Here is a 13,451-nt window from a genome sequence, read left to right as displayed (position 1 = left end):
GTTGTGACGCTTTTTCATTTTTCTCTTCCTCAGTCTTTCCCAGATGTGATTTTTGCTCGCAACAAAAGCTTGAGGCAGAAGAATAAGCTCCGGCCCTCAAAAATAAGTGCTGGTGCTCAGCACAGGAAAGAACAAGCACAAATTAAGCACTGGGACTATGCAAAAGTTTACAAAGTAATGTCAACCTGGGGCCATTAGCGCAAGCTCGGAATATCTTTTAATGGAGTACTTTTAATATGGTTATTATGCTCCCAAGTGAATGTCAATATTTTAAATAATATTGCAAAGCAAACAAATGTGTGGAATTGGCAGAGGAATGGTGATGGCAGGCAGAGTATTAGAAAGGACATCTCAAACAATAAAGATATAAAGCCACATACCAGACAGTTATAATGTTTGCATTGTTTGTGCAGCCGTAATGACTTATAGGTATATGTTTCTTCCTACTAGAGGAATCATAAAGCTCCTGGGGAAGCACCGTTGAAAGTTAAGCGCAAATACACAAGCATCCAGCAGCAAGGTATTCTACCTGCTGCTCAGTTAGCTGAAGGATGTAACAACAATCCCACAAAGAGAAATCCCCCCTCACCTTCCATGAAGTTGGAAAATGGCCATTTGTCCGTTCTTTTTCACAATCACAAACTGACTTAAAATCACACTTGACGTGAATCCAATTAGCATTTCTCATGGATGGTGTAGAAGTAAAAGTTTAGAATCATGAATGCCTTTTTGTGCTCAGACAGTCCTGTCCCATATACATCTTTGAGTGCATACCGCCTTGCTTTCAAGTATGTTTAGACACACCTTTACAACGTTCCCATGATAGGAAGGGTGAGCGGTCAAAGGCTTCTCAGAGAAGTAGTGTGAGGGGCAAAAGCGCAGAACTAAACAGCCAAACAACAGACACAATAATTCACTGACCACCTCAGTGTTTGTCTTAAGAAAAAGACTATTTTAATGTCAAAGAAAAAAAAATACTACACACACCCACAGGTTTTAGTAAAGAGTTTGAGGTTCCAACCTACAGGTTCTCGCTAAGAGCCCCACCTCTTCAAATGCCCACTGTCGGGACCTGACCCTAAAGCTCTGTAGTATATACTGGGATAATGGACATAGGGAAGTGTGAGCTTACTAAGTCAGCTTAAGCGTCAATCACCCATAGGTCAGTTCATGTGATCTTGAGCAAAAAACGTTCACTGATGGCGGTGACATTATTTGCCTGACGGTAGGCTTATGTTCATAGTTCAAGATACAGTCCACGTCTTTCGATTCCAAGTCCCATATTACCACTTCGCAGGGGACACAGCTGTAGCTCCGATAAAAAGCTTGGCAGACATAGTCTGACTACTTTTTCCTTAGAAGTTGTAGCATCTGGGACCCGTGCAGGGCTCTGCTTTGGCAGTGACAGGGGTCTTTTCATGCTATGTGGGGCACGTTTGTCAAATAAACTATGTGGTGAGCCCAGGTGGCTTGGAACTGTATAGTGGTTTGGGTCCCACTTTATATTTATGATCCAGGCAGGGGATACTGATCCAATGATTATGTTTTTGGAACCAGTTTGATATTGTTGCCTATCAAATGTCATTGTCAGGCTTTAGGGCAGAGTGCAGATGCAGCCTTTGCGCACGTTGATATCTCTTAGCAGGTAGTGATGATGCTGGGTCCAAGCAGAAGTATTCAAAATATGGAAAGAGTAGAGTATGGAGACTGCACCCAGCTATCATCAACCTCCCTGAAGAGGCAATCAGGCAAAGAGGCAAAAGGCAGCAGAGCATGGTACATGGTCAAAGTTAGCAAGTAATCGGGTGAGAAAGCGTTGTGCACCGCTAATGCATTTTGATGTAGTGTTCTTTAAAAACGTGAGTTTTTAACTCTTTCTTAAATTGGAACACAGTTGAGGCAGTGCTCATAGATATAGAGATATTATTCCAGATCTTGGGTGCATAGGTGAGAAAGGGCTGTTGTCTGGATTTCTCATTTTTACTCTTCTTAACCTGCAGTCTCATGGGGTCCTTGCTGCATGTGGTCAGAAAACAACCAGAGATGGTGATCTTGTCTGCAAGATTAGCAACAATGCTGCTTGTGATGGCTTTGTAAATGCAGCTTGTTTCGAAGATTGTGCGGCTGGCAAGGGGGACCAATGGAGTTCTAGCAGGGTGTGGTTGATGTGACCATTTTCCTTCAGGCTCTGATGAGCCGTGCTACGTCATGTAGGCTGCCTTTAAAGGATGCCAGAGTTGAGCCTGGGAGGCCATGTATTAGGTCATCGTACAGATGCAAGAGTACGAGGGTTTGAACAGCAGTTCTGAAGTCACTCTCTGGAACAAACAGTTTGACTTTCTTTACAAAAGAGAACAAGTAGGTCATCTTTATTTTTTTGGCAATGTGTTCCTTGAGCAAGTGATTTGGCAAGAGTTAGTGCTTGAAACTGTCAAAGTTCATATCATTGAGCGAGGTTTGTAATGTATCTTGTTTGTTAGCAAATAATAGGAATTCTGTTTTGGTTCATTTGAGCTTCAGTTAGGCAGTAGGCATCCATGTCTGGATGATGTGCAAGCTCTGTTTGAGGCATTGACCGTCTGACACAGAGGAGACTTTCAAGTAGAGTTGTGTATCATCGGCATATTGGTGAATCTTTGTTCTGTTATTTGTGAAGACAGCACCTAGTGGCTCCATGGTAAGGGTGATGTTGACAGGATACTGTATAGAGCCCTAGGAGACTCCACATGTGATAGGGATCTTGTGTGACCTGGTGGTGCCCATGTGAACAAACTGGTGTTAGTTAGAAAGGTAGCACGAGAACCAGTGAAGTACTTTGCTGGTCCATCCCTTTACGCCTGTGCGTATGGGGCTAGTATGGTTGACTCTGTTAAAGGCAGCTAAGAGGTCCAGCAGTATCAGAAGGCACGGACCATCTTCATTTATGGTCAAAAGAAAAATGTATGCAATATGTAAGTTGGCTGTTGCTGCAATGCAGCTTGATCTGAAGCCAGACTGGTAGTTGTGCAGGTGATGGTTTACACTGATGTGATCTTGGAGTTTAACATGGTCTGCTTTTTCAATGATCTTGCCTGTGAATGGCAGATGAGTGATAAGCTGGTAGTTGGAGAGATCTTTAGGGTCTAGTGCAGGTTCCTATATAAGGGGGAGGATCTAGCCGGTCCTGAGAGCTTCTGGGAAGATGCCTTGAATGAGGCCAGCAGTGACAAAGGTAATTAGAGGTGAGAGAGCATTTTGAGACAGCTTTGATGAAGGAAGGTGGGATGACATCATCTTCATAGGAAGTTGCTTTGAGGGACTTGAGTGTGTCAAGCCTGATCTCGGAAGAGGTAGAGGTTTGAAGGCAGACCATTGCGGGATTCTATGGGAAGGGGTAGTTGAGAGAGAGTAAGCAGCCTTGGTATCAGATGTGCTGTTGGATCTTCCGGATTTTTTCCACTGGAGAAGAGGTTGATGGGCTTGCATTTTAATGTGGAGTAAGGAATAGGTGGGTCTGGCAGGGAGCTGATGCAGAGCTTGTCTGTGTAGAATTATTTGAAGGATCTGAAGGTTTGTTTCTCTCTTTTGTATTGGCCCTGGTTAGCTAGCAGTACACTGAGTAGGGTGGTAGGGATGGCAGAGTGATCAGTCCCGTCCGAGGGTTGTGATGGTTTGCTTTGGATTGTTTGTGATTTTGAGAAGACAAGATCAAGGATGTGGCCTTTGAAGTGTGCTAAACTCTGTACCACGTTGATTCTATAGATGAGGTTGAATTGGGTGGTTCATTGTCTGGGAGGTGTCAGGTTCCTCAGCTGACAGACGTCTATGCGCAAATCCAGGTCTTGACCGTCCTTGACTGCCAAAGGTATGGGCAATCCCTTCTGGTAGCCACAGTTTTGCTGACAATGGAACATCTAAGTAGATAGTGCCCTTGAGAAGGAGCCCCCAAGAGGAAAAACCCTGAAAGGAGAAAAAACTCTGATGATGATTAAAGACTCCAGGAGGCTGATTAGGACTGGAACTCATGGTGGAAGACGAGGACTGCAGCAAAGGTCAGAAGATGCAGAAAAAGCTAGTGGAATGCCAAGAATCAGGAGTATGGAATGATTCAGAAGGGAAGCAACAGGAGCAAGAAAAACCAGCAGCAGCAAGGAGACACCAGCAGTAGTGAAAATATACCAGCAGGAGTGAAGATATACCAGCAGGAGTGAGGAAACACCAGTCGAAATGAAAATACACCAGCAGGAGTGAGGACACACTAGCAGGAGCAACGACACAGCAGCAGGAGTAAGGAGTGTTGCACTAGTTATAGTTACCTTAAGACATGAGTTATATTTACTTGAGATAACTATAACTATAACTGATGAATTTCTATGGTTTCGTACGTTCAAAATGCAAGCCTAACTATAATGTCCCTGTAATCTTTGGTTTTTAAAAGTTTTTTAAAATTAATTTCTATGTTTTCTTTTATCGTATAGTAATTTTCATTACAATACGTTAATCCAAAAACTGCTGCGCAGGGCCAAGTGGGTGGGTGCATAAAGGTGTCAGTGGGTCTGTGAGTGGGTGTGTGAGAATCTGAGTGGGTCTGTGAGTGGGTGTGTGAGTGTCTGAGTGGGTGTATGAGTGGCTGCGTAAGGGTCTGTGTTAGTGGGAGAAAGAGATTGAAAGAAAGAGACAGTGAGAGGGCGAGAGATTGTTTTAAGCTTTGATGTATGATATACTTCGAATGAGATACTTCTGCACAAATTAAAAAAGAAAAATATATTTGTCAATTAAAAAGCATAAGATCACCTTTCAGTATGAGCCTTAAACATTTCCAGTTTAAAAGATATTAAAAGAGGGAAATGACTATGGATACACCTGGAGTCAAACCCTCAACTCTCATGGGGAAGGTCTGTGACCTTCACCAGCATGCTGTGTATTTTTATTTTTTATTTCCATTTTTTTTGCCCTCTATGGGCAATCTGGGACCGCAAGGGGAGCCTCAAGGCTTCCCCTGCGGTCCCAGGTGGCTCCCGCCTCCTGTGTGAGCTGGCATTGCTCCAGTAAGCTCTTTAGAGCAGGTCCCTACTTGCTGGGACAATGTTTTCATCTGTCTTCCCTGCACACATATCTGCATGCAGGAAACATGGATAAAAACTCAGTTTTCTGCCAATGGGACTTGTTTGACAGGTCCTGCTGTCAGAAAGTGGAGTTATGTTTGCTTTTGCTTGGTGGGAGCAAACAGCTATGCCCCAGGGGTGGGCACCCCGGGACATAGCATAAGCCGGCCCTTGGGGGTGGCGGTCCCCAGGGCCATCAGTGACTCCTCGAGGGGGTTGTGTGGCCTCCCCCTACAAACAATGCCCCAGGGAGGTGGTGGTCCCCAAGTACAGGGGTCCCAAACAGACCCCCTATCATTATTTTTATTATAACCCCGGGGAGGTGGTGGTTCCCGGGGCTGTGGGGGATGCGGGCGGGTGTCCCCTGGCTTAATGTTATTGAAAGATTCGTGGAGGTGGCAGTCACTGGGGCTGTGGCCACCTCCTATCTTTTTTTTAAACATTTTTGTCTGGGACTCGGCTCAAGCCGAGTCCCAACATGGCTGACAACACTTCCTTGTTGAAGTGTTGACAGCCATTCAGATCTCAGCACAAGATTGGGAGGGGTTACAAATCCTTTGTGTCCCTATATATGCAATTTTGGATTTTCTTTAATTTCTCAAAAACTACTATAAGGATTTACATCAAATAGCAAAAAGGGCTCTTTCTAAACCAAGAGCTACCTTTTTGCCAAATTTGGTGTAATTCCGTCCTGTGGTTTCGGCGCTATTGCTGTTCAAAATCCTTATGGAAAAATGTGTTTTGGGACCCCCCATTTTTCTCAGCCCCTGCTTGATGGATCACCCCGAGACTTTTCCAGACAGCAGTTGAAGTGACACATGTTGTTTTTTGGAAAATGTTGTGAAGATTCATCAAACGGTGTCAAAGTTATTAGCAAAAAAACAAACACTTTTCCTGTAGATAGTAGGTCCTACTTATAACTACCTAGTGTTGACCATCACTGGGTAATATATATATATATATATATATATATATATATATATATATATATATATATATATATATATATCTATATATGTGTGTGTGTGTACTTCTATAAATATGTTTTTTTGCACTGAGCACTTTCACTTTCTGCACCTTGCGCCGTCTGCACTGATTCTTACAATCTTGTCATAACATTGTGAAAATAATATCATAATATGGGAATAACATATAATGTTGACATTACACTGCTAATGCGTTTTCTTCACCCAGTGAGGATTTGAAAACGCTTTTCCTCCAAGGTTGACTGGAATCTTTGGCCCCAGTGAGGTGTGTGGTTAACCGTATACAATCATTCCAATCTCAATCAATACAACAATAATTTTAAACACCATGACCAATGTGGCCACGGAAACAAAACTCCAATCTGTGAAACGTTTCAAAGCTTTATTATAACCACAGAGCCAAAGTAACGTATATTGTGCACAAGATCAGATTATACAAATAAAGAAAAAACATAGGCTGACCAAATCTACGAAACAACTTGTATCTACTCAATATCAACACCATTAGACATTCCAAATACATACTAGCAAAGAAACAATTTGTGCAACCGAAAGAGATTTCAAATCATTTGTTCATACATTAGTCAAGCTAATTTCACATATCAATATATCATGTTAGATGGACAAGGTGTAGGGCAACCTATTACTTTTGCAAAATAGGATAAGCATGTGTGGGGACATGCGCGCAAAAGCAAAAAGAAAAATAAGACAAAAATAATTTGAAAAAGTCATCTATCTCAGGCTAACTTAGTCTAACTATAAAAATAGGCAGGTGTCACCATGCTAACTCAATTATAAAAAACAGAACAAGGGGGAAAATTAGAATTTGAATTGAGTATAACTTTCCTGGGATCAGCATACAATTCAGGTTCATCAGCAAAGCACTGAATCTTCATCAAAGTCCATTAGAAGCACCATCTGGGGGAAGTGCCGAACACAGGCTGCACAAAGGAAACAAGATAAGTCTAACGGTACAAGTTAACCGTTCAATATACATAGAGGTTCTGCTCTGCACAAGACTCAAGAGAGGACTGACTGAAACTTACAATGTCCATCCCTATTCTAAAATATGCAAAACAATTCAATTGGTCAATTCGATGAGTCCACATTACGCAAAAAGGGCAAAACCCAATGAAAGTTAAAACACTAGATGAATTAGCAACAACGATGAAGCTTCTCAGGTCTGGGTGAATTAATCTCTCCTTCAGTGTGACACTGGCAATGACTAGCAACACTGTACGTTACTTGATACATTCCAACATCTTCTCTTGGCTCACAACAGTTCCAATGGTTCTCATAAGAATGAACAATTGAACAATAATAATGCTTTACTTTCCAGTCCTCATGTTCTAATATCGAAACACCCAAGGTCACTGTGAATGAAACTTACACATAATACAATAGGACTCTTTACTATTTATGTGAAACAATCCAATGGAAAAACTCTTGTTAGAGAAAAGAAGATGACTCAACATTTAATATTACTGCAATATGAAAACTCCAGGCTTAGTTATGCCAAAACAAGAAATTAAATTAATTAATTTTGTCATTAACAAAACACATATAGGCCCTCATTACAACCCTGGCGGTCAGTGATAAAGCGGCGGTAACACCGCCAACAGGCTGTCGGAAAAAAAAATGGAATCATGACCACGGCGGAAACCGCTAACACAGACAGCCACTTTAACACACTGACCGCCACGGCGGTAGCAATAAACACCGTGGCGGTAACCGCCAACAGCCAGGCGGAAGACAATGTACTGCCCACAGCGTTACAACAGGCCTATCTGCCACCTTTTCCGGGACAGTACCAACGCCATCAAAAGCACAGCAGAAACAGTACTCTGAAGGGAAACGACTCACCTCTCGACACTCAAGGAAGAACCACGACGCCATGGAACCCGAGCTGCACTTTTTTCCAATTCTAGTCTACTTTCTCATACACAAGGAACACGAACGGCGGCGAAGACGACCACGGTGAGCACTGCACCTAGCACACAAGGGAGGGGGGAGGAAAAAGAGAGTGACACACACACACGCAACACTCCCACCCACACCCCAACACCATACACACAAGCAGGTGTAACAACATTACAAATACACCCCGTAACCCTCAGGAATAACGTGAGGACAAAAGGAATGGATTAAAATTAGTGTAATAGTACAGTTTTAGCTATATACGTCCTTAAACAATAAACAGTATGCACAATATATACAATATATACAAAAGGAGGGACAATGCCCACTCCAAAATGTCCGTGGCCCCCGGGGCCATAACACATAGGCCAAGGCCACACTTGACTCCTGCCTCAATACGGAGAGAACACTGCAGGGGCACAGGTTGAGAAAACACAGGCACCTCAGGGGGACGGGGAATGGGGGGGCACCTGAGCCGGAAGGTACAACGCCACTGGCCTAGGGGGGGCTCCATGCCCACTGCTTGGTCCTGGGGAGTGCAAAGCCACAGTCTCTCAAGTGGGTGGTTTGCCCACTGCTTGGTCCTGGGGAGTGCAAGGCCACAGTCTCTCAAGTGGGTGTTATGCCCACTGCCTGGTCCAGGGGAGTGCAAAGCCACAGTCTCTCTAGTGGGTGGTTTGCCCACTGCCTGGTCCTGAGGAGTGCAAAGCCACAGTCTTTCAAGTGGGTGGTTTGCCCACTGCTTGGTCCTGGGGAGTGCAAAGCCACAGTCTCTCTAGTGGGTGGCTTCTCCACTGGTTCTGGAGGGAGCTTTGTGTTCAGTGTGCTTCATCCTGCCAAGGAGGGGGTGAGTGGATGGCTTCTCCATTGGCTCTAGAGGGGGCTTTGTGCACAGTGTGCTTCATCCTGCCAAGGAGGGGGTGAGTGGAGGCCTCCTTCCACTGGTTCTGGAGGGGGCTTTTTGCCCACTGTGCTTCATCTTGCCAAGGAGGGGGTGAGTGGACGCCTTCTTCCACTGGTCCTGGAGGGGGCTTTGTGCCCAGTGTGCTTCATCCTGCCAAGGAGGGGGTGAGTGGATGCCTTCTTCCACTGGTTCTGGAAGGGGCTTTGTGCCCAGTCTGCTTCATCCTGTATGGGACAAGGTCACAGTATCTCACCTGGGTGTCACACCCACAGGTGTTGCAGGGGCCAGGACGCACTGCAGCCCATGTAGTCACTACTACACACTGCTCGCCGGTGGTGACGGCTTCTCAGTGGATGTCAGTTGTGCTGCAGGTGGCGGTGCTGTCAGTGGTGGTGGTAGCCTCCAGGCCTTCACCTGCATCCTCGGACGACTGCCCACTGGGGCTGCTGCTGCTGGCTGTGGTGCTGCTGGTGGCGGGACAGGTGGTGGTGCTGGCCACGGTGCAGGGGGCAGTGCTGGCCCCGTTGCAGCTAGCGGTGCTGACTGCGGTGCAGGTAGTGGTGCTGGCTGCGGTGGTGGTAGCCTCCAGGCCTTCACCTGCAGCCTCGGACGGCTGTCCACTGGGGCTGCTGCTGATGGCAGTGGTGCTGCTGGTGGCAGGGCAGGTTGCAGTGCTGGCCGTGGTGCAGGTAGCAGTGCTGGCCACAGTGGTGGTAGCCTTCAGGCCTTCACCTGTAGCCTCAGACGGCTACCCACTGTGGTTGCTGCTGCTGGCAGTGGTGCTGCTTGCAGTGGGCCAGGTGGCGGTGCTGGCCGTGGTGCAGATAGCTGTGCTGGCCGTGGTGGTGGTAGCGGTCCTGGCCACAGTGGTGGTAGCCTCCAGGCCATCACCTGCAGCCTCGGACGCCTGAAGTGCCATGGCTGGTGTTGTGTGCCCCTTCCTGCCCTTGGCAGATGGTGGTGCCTCCTTGCTTCTGCCAGCTGGTGTCTTTTTCTTGCCCTTGCTGGCTGGTGGTGCCTCCTTCCCCTTGCTGGCTGGTGGTGTCTCCTTCCCCTTGCTGGCTGGTGTCCCCTTCTTGCCCTTGCTAGGTGGTGGCCCCTTCTTTGCCTTGGCAGGTGGTGCTGGCACACTGGCTGGGCTGACTGGTGCCTCCTTGGAGCCTCTCACACCTGCAGTAGCTGCAGAAATCACAGTGGCCATGGACTGGGTGGCTGAGGTGCTGGGATGGGTTCTGGCCACCATGGCCCGAAGTGAAGGCCGGGGGAGGAGGGGGAGGGAATAGGTCAATGGTGGCAAGGAAAAGCTTCTTAGGGACACTGGGGCGGGAAGAGGGTGAAGGATTGGGTGTGGAGGAAGAGGGAGTGGTTGTAGGAGGTGTCAGTCTGCTGTGTTTGGGTGCAGGTGCATGGTCTGGATGCTGTTGTGAGATGGATGGCTGTTGGGTGTCTGAGTGCCTGCATTTGTGTACTTTGGGAGGAGGGGTCACAGACAGTGGGAGAGGACACAGGGGACGTGTGCATGGATGGTGGGGTGGTGACTACCAGTGAGGGGCATGTAGTGATAGGCGTGCTGGTGATGGAGGTAGTGGATGAGGATTTAGTGGATGCAGGTGTGAGTGGAGACGCTACTGGGAGGGAGGTGGGCGAGGAAGAGGTGGGGGACACCTTGAAGGCAGTGGATGTTGGTGTGTCTGCATGTGGATGGTGCTTGTGTGAGTGCCTGTGAGATGAAGTGTGGTGCTTGTGTTTACCTGAGCCACTTCTGTGTGTTGATTCGAGTGATTGCTGGTTTGAAGGGGTGCTTGGGATAGGCTGGGGTTGAAGGGATTGGGACTGGGTAGAGGAAGTTGGAGGGGGAGGCTGGAGACAGGGACAATGGCTGCCATCAGTGAGTTGGCCAGAGCCTGGAATGCTCTCTGTTGGGCTGCCATGTCAGAGTGAATTCCCTCCAGGTATGCATTTGTTTGTTGCAAATGCCCTGCTAAACCCTGGATGGCATTCAGTATGGTTGACTGCCCAACAGAGAGGGATCTCAGGAGGTCAATTGCCTCTGCACTGAGGGCAGCAGGGCTGACTGGGGCAGGGCCTGAGGTGAAAGAGATGCCCACCCTCCGGGGTGAGCGGGCAGGGAAACGCAGATGAGGGGCTGCTGGGAGGGCGGTGCTGGTATGGGGGGTGGCGGATGTACTAGTAGTCGGGGTGGAAACAGAGGTGTCCGCCACCGCCAGGGAGCTTCCATCGGAGGAGGTGTCGCTGTCGGTACTGTCCCCTCCTGTCTTGGTAGTGGTGCTCCCCTTGCCCTCCGTCCCACTGGTACCCTCACCGTCTGTGTATTCGGCCTTCAGGCCCATGTGGGATGCAGCTCCCTCCGTCGCCGGTGCCTCTGCTCCTCCGCCAGATGATGCTAATGCACACAAGGACAGGGTGACAAAACAAAAAGGGGGGAAGAGACAGAGGATACACTTGGTCAATGCCAGTAACAAAACTACCGTTGGAAAACACAACTCACAGGGAACAGCCCTATGCACTAGGCCATGCACTACCAGTTACAAGGCTAGTCATCAGGCCATGGGGTACAATCCCTAACGCCATTACATGCACACCTGAAACCCACAGGACCCTGCCCAGTAGTAGATGCCCACTAACATTATTGGGGTTGGAGTGCATCTGAGCTTGCCCATCATTGAACCTATCCTGCCATGTTCGCCCTGTCCTAGGGACATCCACAGCCCACATCCCCCACCTAGGGAACACCTTAACGCGTGCAAAGTCATGATTCTGAATCTGTACTCACCCCTTTGTGGCTGCTGTGATGCCTTCAAGCGCCCATCCAACTCTGGATACGCCACTGCCAGGATGTGGAACATCAGGGGGGTCAGGGTACGACGGGCACCCCTTCCTCGTTTAGAGGCCAGCCCTATCTGGGCCTCCGCCATCCTCCGTGCCCAGCGTCGCAGGTCCTCCCACCGTTTGCGGCAGTGGTTGCTTCACCTGTCAAAGACCCCCAGGGTCTGCACCTCCTTGGCGATGGCACGCCAAATACCCTTTTTCTGATGGGTGGGTGCTGACCTGCAGAAAATGTATTAGTCATACCATCCGGAGTGTTTTCACCCTAGAGCAGTGGTTCCCAACCTGTGGTCCGTGGACCCCCAGGGGTCCGTGACACATTCCCAGGGGGTCCGCAGGCCTGGGCCGGGAGGAAGGCACTTCTCCAGCTGGGGCCTCTGACAAACACATGCGTGCGTGTTTTCATATTTATTACTTCCTTTGTTGAGCAGTTTTAAACGCACTGCCAAGCTCCTTGTACTGCAAAAATAAAAGCGTCAAGCTAACTCAAGTGATTAATGTATCTGCTGGAGAGAGATGGGAGTTTTGTGCAGTGGCAGTTTTGACTCAAAGGTAGCGCAGATGGTTATTATGCCTGCTGCAAAGAGTGTGTATCATGCGAAGAACAGTATTTTATGTGCATGGCACAGTGGGTTACTGGTTTTGTCACAGAGATTCTTTTGTTACTGTGCAGTCCATAAAAGTAATCTAGCACAGTGAGCTGTGAACTGCCATTGAAGAGCTGCATGCAAACCGCATGGCACAAATTAGAAAGTTGTTTTTTTCCTAGTCTTTCATTTTCCTTATGCTGCTAAAAAAGGTTTGCTTGTGTAGAAATACATTCTTATTGCTAACGCAGTGCTTAATTTGTGCTTGCTGTTTCCGGTGCTGAGCACCGGCACTTATTTTTGAGGGCTGGGGCTTATTCTTCTGCCTCATGCATTTGCTGCGAGCAAAAGACACATATGGGAAAGACAGAGGAAGGGAAAAACGAAAAAGCCTCACAAAGGGAGAAACTAGAAAGCTGCTAGAGTGAGCTGAAGTGGCATGGAGTGGCTTTATGTGGATTGAAGAGGTCCGAGATGGCTTCAGGATTATGCAGCCTCAGTATTCCGTGTTCCCACATTTAATTGCAGCAGCCGCGTGTTTAAGAGGAGGGCTTTGGGCACCGGCATGTTTTTATTCACAAATTAAGCACTGTGCTAACGTCATCGCTAATCACTGTGCTGCGTCCTGAATCCTACGTTTGTGCTTCTCCGGACCAAGCACTCTTAGAAAATGCCTACCAGTGTGGATGACATGTGAATCCTACACCTTGTAGTCCCCTGTAAAGTGCCTTGACACCCTACAGTGGCATGAGAGGTGCTATTAAACAAATGAAGTACATGTGACAGAGAGGCTAGGGAGAGATGAGAGACCGTTATGGTTTTCTTCCTTTCCCCTTCACTTATTTATGTGAAAAAGCTTTCTCAGATCTTACACACCTAAAAAATAAAAATAGAAATCCCTCCAGAAATGTAGCATCTGACCTGAGGATTCATCTTTCCTAAATAAAACCAAACATTGAAAAGGTAGTTGCCGAGATGCAGCGCCAACCTTCCCAATAAAATCTTTGATTTTTGGATATTTTTTTTACATAAAATAAATTTTATCTTAAGTAATTTGAGTAGTTGCTTTGTGTGTACTTGTTATATTTTTTGCGAATTACTGTTTTAATGTTTGAAAATTAAATCA

The sequence above is a fragment of the Pleurodeles waltl genome, chromosome 1_2, assembly GCF_031143425.1.
Source record: "Pleurodeles waltl isolate 20211129_DDA chromosome 1_2, aPleWal1.hap1.20221129, whole genome shotgun sequence".
Taxonomy (NCBI): Eukaryota; Metazoa; Chordata; class Amphibia; order Caudata; family Salamandridae; genus Pleurodeles; species Pleurodeles waltl.
This window is presented reverse-complemented; position numbering follows the sequence as displayed.